Source organism: Hypanus sabinus, chromosome 4 (assembly GCF_030144855.1).
Source record: "Hypanus sabinus isolate sHypSab1 chromosome 4, sHypSab1.hap1, whole genome shotgun sequence".
Taxonomy (NCBI): domain Eukaryota; kingdom Metazoa; phylum Chordata; class Chondrichthyes; order Myliobatiformes; family Dasyatidae; genus Hypanus; species Hypanus sabinus.
In genome coordinates this window covers 128,072,385-128,080,520 of record NC_082709.1, presented here as the reverse complement: position 1 = coordinate 128,080,520, position 8,136 = coordinate 128,072,385, and positions in this window count along the sequence as shown.

Below are 8,136 nucleotides of genomic sequence, written 5' to 3'. Positions count from 1 at the left end.
CCGCTCATCTTTGCTATGTTATACTTCTTCTCTTTTATTTTTATACTGCCCTTTACTTCCCTCGTCAGCCACGGCCTCCCCCTACTCCCCTTAGGATCTTTCTTCCTCTTTGGAATGAACCGATCCTGTACCTTCTGCATTATTCCCAGAAATACCTGCCATTGTTGCTCCACTGTCTTCCCTGCTAGGGTATTGTTCCGTTGAACTTTGGCCAGCTCCTCCCTCATAGCTCCATAGTTCCCTTTGTTCAACTGTAATACCGACACATCCGATTTTCCCTTCTCCTTCTCAAATTCTCCTTCTCAATCAAGCTCCTAAACCTCCAACTATCCAAGTTGAGAACATCCCTTTGGAGAACACTTCTTCTTCGCCAACATTGACCTAGAAATAAATTGCAGAGTAGACTGTGCGAGTGGAACTTTTGCCTTGCAGAGGAAGAGGGTTTTAAAGATCAGGATATCAAGAACAACGTTAAGCTTCTGGTCTGGAAAGCTATAGTCCTCCCTTCCTTGCTATATGGAGAGAAGTTATGGACAACATACAGCAGGGACATAAAAACCCTAGAAACTTACCATCAAAGATGCCTTAGAAAGATTCTGACAGTGAGCTGGAAGAACAGATGTACTAACTCCAGCATCCTGGAAGAAGCTAACATTAACTCCATAGCCACAATTGTAACTCAACACCAATTGCAATGGGTCGGCCACATCCTCTGTATGCCTGACTCCTGCCTCCCAAACAGCTCCTGTTCAGCCAACTCAAGGATGCAAAGCGCACTCCTGGAGGGCAGAAAAAGTAGTATCAAGATCAAGACCCACCTGAGGAAATGCCACATCAACCTGAATGGATGGGAGAAATCAGCTCAGGATAGGAAAAGCTGGAGAAGGACTGTCTATGTGGGACTGTACAGCTTGAAGAATACCTTCACTGTGCCGCTGAGACTAAGTGACTTCAATGTAAGGAGAGACTGGGAGAGGCCCAAACCGCTACGTCCATCACTTCAATGACCTACACCTGCCAACACTGCAATAGGACTTGTGGATCATGGATCGACTTCTTCAGTCATCTCAAGACCCACAAGTGACCAGATCAACCGCCAAGGGAAGAATCGTACTCCCCTGTGAGTGATCGCTGATGATAATAATGATGATGATTGTTGTATGGTTGCATGCTGGCACAAATGGTTTTCCTGCTGGCTCACAGTTCCAATGTCCTCTGTTCAATCCTGTCCACCAGCACTGTTGAAATTGAGTATTTTGGTTTGTGCTGTGATTGTGCAAAAATTTTGAGTGTTACAGTTTCTTTATATGTTGCAGAGATGTGCTGGTTGGTTACTGATAATAAATGATGATTGACTATTGTAAGTTATTCATTGTGTAGGTAGATGACAGTGGGATTGGGGATGGATGGGTGGGAATGAGAGGGAGCAGGCTGCAGAGATGTAAATGGGAAGTGAATTGCTCTATGAGCCAGCATAGAATTGATGGGCTGAGTGGATTTCTTCAAAGTTGTAACAAAAAATTATAAATGCATTAGGTTTTGCATCTTAACACTCCTCCCATCTGCTCACTCTTATGCTTTAGACATCCACCACTGTGGCTGACACTTGGGTGTCATACAAAGAATTCAATCATTCACATCTGCTTTTTCCATCCTTTGAAAGATGAAATATTCATAGGGGAGAGGGAGGGGACTGGAGATGGGCCATTAGAAATAGTGCAGCTCACAGATGTAGAGAAATCTTAAACTGCTTTGTGAACAATAGAGCCTTAGAACTTAACAAGTATGCAGTGGCACATGGGTCTCAAAGTGGAATTTAATCTAATAATTAATATTTAAAGCTGACCAAAAGAAAACCAAGTTACTCCACAGCTAATAAACAAGTTGTCAGTGTTAATTAACAGTTAGCATTAAAAACACACCCAACTTTCAGTGGTTATCCATATTCAGGTAATACCTTAGGTACTAACGGAAAAGGGGCAACTACTGAAAGAGAAGTTGGGTGTGACTTGTCATGAATAGTTCCAAGTGTAAATACTTCCAGATTTTTCTTGAGCTTTAGTGCTTAGTACAATTCAGTGTGCAGTGAAGGTAAAAATTCTACCTGACTAAAGTAGATTTTAAAAGTACAGATTAAGAAATGGGAAAATAACTTGTACATCTGGACCTACAAGCAATTTGCTGGAGGAACTTAGCAGCATCTCTGTGAGGAAAGAAATTATTGATATTTTGGGTAGAAACCCGAAATGTTGACAATCCCACAGACGCTGCTTGCGTTCTTCTAACAGGGTGTTTGTTGCTCCAGATTCCAGCATCTGCAGTCTTGTGTCTCCATTGTACATCTAGACTTCAGGTTCTTGAAGAATGAAACTGCCTTCAACATTAGTATTAGGCATCTCTGCTTTGAATTTCTTTAGCTGAGTCATTGGGGTTTAGTCCAGTTTAATGGGGCCACTCACCTGAAATGGCTGCTCCAATTTCTCCCACATTCATACTTACCTGAGGCAGTGATTAGTTCTTGGTTATTGAAATCCAGAGACTCTGCACCCAGAACATCCTAACTTCATTAAACAATGGAAGTGTGGTCATGGAAACATGCAGGTAACTTTAATTATTTTGATTGAGCTGACTTATATGATGAAGTACCAGTCTAATCACACCAAATAAGACTTGTACTCATTTTATTGAATGGATTTCAATTAGACGACTTTTTGTATTTTGTTACTGGAAAACATATGCAATTATTAATGTTATTTAATGTTGATTTTAAATTTAAAATTCTATCGGCCTTTATGTATTCCACAAGAATTGGTTTGCCAATCATAAGATGTAAAATACATTGGACAGAGAAAAACACAGGAGTTACTTTTGTCAAATCTATCATGGGATTGGAGGAGAATATTGTCAGATTATTTTATTTGTAAATCCTGGTGATTTCAGGGAAACAAATTTGACACATGGTGGTTGCTTTACTTGTTTTTTTATATTTTGACATTTTTACTCTGTTTGCCAGAAATGTGAGGGGGTTGCTTGTTGGGGCAGGGTGTATGTGAAAGCTTTGTGAAGGTCAGTTCTAAATGATTATATTTAAACGTGTTTCAATTTAAAATCTGCTAAACCGTAAAATAATCACACCTCATTAATGACCTAAGTTTAAAATTTACATTTTCCAGTCTTTTGTAGTGTGAAGTGCTAATTGTGGGGCATATTTGTCAAAGCTGATTAGAATATTGGTGAAACACGCCTACTCTGAACGACTGGGATGTGGGAAAGAAGGACGGGCTACAATGTGCCTTTCTGACTTTCACATCTATTTCATCTGGCAGGAAACAGCATGAATTTACATAAATATGAGAGATTCTGCCATGTGACCATTCACCATTTAAAGGGGAATGGTGGAAACATTGGGCAGTGTTTTGTGGTGACAAAGTAAACTCTGTACCATCGACAGGAACAAATGAAAATAAGAAATGAGTATCCAACTCCTTCTAGCTTTCCCTTGCAAGGCCGTCACAAATATCTCTGAAAATTAATGACTCCAAATACGAGCACTTGTGACTGGTGGCCAGGTTATGAAACTAGATGGAAGACTATTTCTTAACTATGTACTTTGATGACAATAAACAAATATTAATGGAATCCGCACATTTTGTGTGCACGTTTGAACTGTCCAAATTGATTATAGTTCTGGAATAAAATAGGGTGGTAAAGTAGCTGGTCGTTTTCAAAACAACTTTGCCTTTGGTGGTATTAAAATACATCAACACTATTGTATATTGGTCATCATGAACACCAACTGATTGTGTACAAAACCACCTTTCTCATAGGAATGTACTTGTTGCTGATAGGTCTTAAAAGCATCCCATTCTTTTCAAACCTGTTTTATTATTTCTTATTCTGTCAAAGGCAGATGACCAGTTTCAGACCTCTGACAAGCCTGATCTGCAGTCAGTCAGAAGTTTGCCAGTCCAGGCCTGTGATAAATCACCCATTGATTTTTCTTTCTTTCTGTGGGAAGGCACAAAGCCTTTGGTTGATGTCTGCTATTCCCCCCTTAATCCATTAGCACTACAGAAGTTTAATGGAATGCCACTTGAATAGATGGGATAATTAAATGAAATTCCATATAGGTAAATGTAAGAGTACACAGCTGTTTTTAGTTAACTATATATGTATTTACTCATTGAAGAACGGATTCTGTTGTTTCAGAATCAGTTATTGGAACTGAAAAAAATGATATTAGATTTCCATAAAACTGTCTTTTCCTTTTGGAAAACTGGATGGATTAAAACAAGTTACATTTGTAAACAAGAGAGAAAAAGCTTTTGAACTTCCAGGGATTTGAAATATGAAACCATATTAATGATAGTATTGTTGCATTTAGATCAACCAGTATTGTGCTCATATCCCCTTCATCATGTCTGCTGTCATTTAACTCCATAAAAACTAAAATATTCTTATCTATTTTCCAATACTATCCAAAGATTTATGATACTACAGTAAAGTATATGTTTACTGCCAAAGGAGAGCCTGAATTATATTACTACACTCTCGGATTATTGTTAAATCTGTATCATTGAATTTATACTCTACGTTGTCTACTGAAATAAATCTAATGAAAGCAAAAACTTTTCAAAATACAGAGGCCTCTTTTACTTTGGTTTTAAAGCAACAGTATAAATCTATACTGTTACTTTATTTCTGTTGCAATCTCATTGAATTACAAATATTTGCTACCATTGTTACAGAATGATTATTTTATAATATCTAGCATTCTATCATTTTTAGTCTGATAGCCAAATCTGTGCCATTCAAAAATATATAAAAGGGCTGTTTAGTTTATTTTCTTTACAGGCTTGTTGATGTTCCATCTCTTGCTTCGTTGAAGTTCCATTTGCAGGTGTATTTAAATATTGTCAAACAAATGATAACATTATCAATTTCTCCCTTATACAATTCATTTTATTTATATAGTCTTAGACTGGTTACAGTTCCTTTAACTCACAACACAATGCACAAGGAGATTTAAAAATATTGCTGCACTGAAATGCTTTGTGGGCAGTAGTGAGGAGCATCGATTTGTTTGTGTCTGAGAATGAAATACAGAATCAATGCACACTCTGAATAAGCAGATGGGATTCACTGTGTTACATGGGTACCAAGCAGTTATGTTTGATGTTAACTGGTACATATTCAATTATACGCCGATGGGATGGCTTCCTTTGAGCATGTGTGGCTCACATCAGTTTAGAGTTTTCAGGAAAGACTGCTATGGTCATTTAGCTCTGTAGTTCACAAACTGTCTCTGAATAAAACATCTGGGAGATTACACACATCCAACAGCTTTCTATTGAGTTTGTATTTTTTTAATGCTAAAGGATATGTTAATCTTGCCTTTAATTTCTTTGATCGTTTATTGCTCTCCAATTTCATTTGTCTTTCAAGCCCAAAATCTCAGGCAATGTGATGGCCTACTGGGTTTAGAAGACTAGTGAAAGACTTTATCACAGCAGGATAGAGATCTAAAGGTTGAAAGAAGAAAAGTAAACAAAGGTACATGACATTAAAATGTGTATAGTTACCAAAATCAGCCATAATATTCCAAACACAAGAAAATCTGCAGATGCTGGAAATCCAAGGACTGCCTGGCATGGTTTTCCCTCCTGCCACTCTCCACCATGCTGGCCAATGGTGTAGTGGCATCCGCACTGGACTTTGAGGTGAGTAGTCCCAGGTTCAAATCCAGCTGCCACCTTGCACGCTTTCCATCTGTGCTGGGTTGAGCATCGAGCTAGCAACTTGGCCTCATAACAGTCCTGATGAAGTGTCTAAGCTCGAGACGTTGATGGTTTACTCTTTTCCATAGATGCTGCCCAGCCTGCTGAGTTGCTCCACCATTCTGAGTGTGCTGCCATAATATTTCAAAACCATGTCCCGTTATCAAAATCACCATGGTGGAGGATCGTTGTTCTTCTCCACGACTTGTGGGGCATCGAGCAGCAACCTTGCTTTTTCTTTAGCATTTGTCAGATTTTTTTTAAGGAGGCTGAGTTGCTAGCTTGATGCTGAACCCAGCATGGAAGGAAAGTGTGCAAGGAGCCAGCAGGATTCAAACCTGGGACCACTACTGAAGTCCGGTGCAGATGTCTCTACACCATTGGCTGGCACGACGGAGAATGGTAGAAGGAGAAACACTGCCAGAAATGGCGTGGTTCTGCTGAAGAAAAATGTCGAGTTTCACAACTGAATGACAGGGCTGACACAGAGTCTTTGATTTTTTTTCAAACGCTTTGTCTTCATGACTTGAGAGACTGATGCTGATTCTGGTAGGGAAAACCAAAAGTGGAAAAGAATTCCAACTCCTAACAGTGACATCTTTCACCTTGAGATGCACAAATAATGCAGGAAACATGACTAAAAAAAATAAAGGAATCATCTGAGTTTACAGTAGGTCACAAGGGGTCACAAGCCGACAAGTCAGTTCAATGAAAAGGCTAGACCTAGTGTGATCAAAGATGTTTGTTTTCTGGCAAACAAAACATAAAGGTCACCTTGGAATATTCAATTACAGCACTTAGGATGGAGTTTTTGAGCATGCAGATCAGAATTCCCAGTTGTAAACAATGACATTTCAGCATCTGCTACGGCAATGAGATGGGGCACAGTGGAGGCAGCAGACAGGATGCCACAAAGGATTGTATGTTGCTCTTGTATGCCACAGGGGCATCTTCACATTCTCACCACATGAGAAGTGATGAGGCAGAGTAAAAGGCTGTGTGGTCTGCTAACTAAGCTGTCAGTCTGCTGCCACAGGCTCTGTAGCTAAGGACTTCTCTTTTGCTCCCACAAGACCATAAGACCAGAAGACAAAGAAGCAGAAGTAGACCAGTTGGCCCATCTAGCCTGATCTACCATTCTATCATAGTTGATATATTATCCCTCCCAATTCCATTCTCCTGCTTTCTCCCCATAATCTTTGACACCTCGATGATTTGACCTCCACAGCCGTCTGTGGCAATAAATTTCACAAATTCACTATGCTCTGGCTGAAGAAATTCCTCCTCATATCTGTTATAAATGGATAACCCTCTACTGAGTCTATGACCTCTGGCCCTGGACTTATCCACCATAGGAAACATCCTCTCCAAATCCACTTTATCCGAGCTTTTCAATTTTCAACAGGTGGTAACGAAATTCCCCCCTCATTCTCCCAACTGCAACAAGTACAGGCTCAGAGCTATCAAACACTCCTCACATGTTAACACTTTCATTCCCGGAATCATTCTCATAACCCTCCTCTGGACCTTCTGCAATGCCAGTGCATCTTTTCTGAGATAAGGGGCCCAAAACCACTCACAATATTGCAAGTCTGATCTGACCAATGCCTTATAAAACCTCAGCATTACATCCTTGCTTTTATATTTTCACCCTCTCAAAATAAATGCTAACATTGCAATTGCCTTCCTTACCACTGACTGAACTGACAAGTTAACCTTTAGGGAATCCTGCACAAAGACTCCCAAGTTCCTTTGCACCCCTGAATTCTGAATTTTCTACCAGTTTATGCTTTTATTCCTTCTACCAAAGTGCATGACCATACACTTCTCTATGCTACATTTCAGCTGCCACTTATTTGCCCCTTCTCCCAATCTGTCTAAGGCCTTCTGCAGAGTTTCTGCTTTCTCAACACGACCTGCTCCTCCACCTACCTTTGCATTGTCCATAAACTTGGCCACAAAGCCATGAATTCTGTCATCCAAATCATTGCCATATAACTTGGAAAGAAGTGGCCCCAACTCCAACCCCTGAGAGCACCACTAGTCTCTAGCAGTTGTGCTACAAAGGTCCCTTTTATTCCCACTCTTTTCCTCCTGCCAGTCAGTCAACATTCTATCCATGCTAGTATCTTTCCTGTAATGCCCTAGGCCGGGGGTCGGCAACCCGCGGCTCCGGAGCCGCATGCGCTCTTTCATCTCTGTGCTGCGGCTCCCTGTGGCTTTGGAAAATAAATGGTCAGTGTTTAATTAAAATGTATTTTATGTTAGTTTGTTGGTTTTTGAAATGTAATTCTAAATTTGAAGATTATGGTGATCTTGTACAATCTAAATAAAACGTTGTGGCGACCCATTTCCTGGC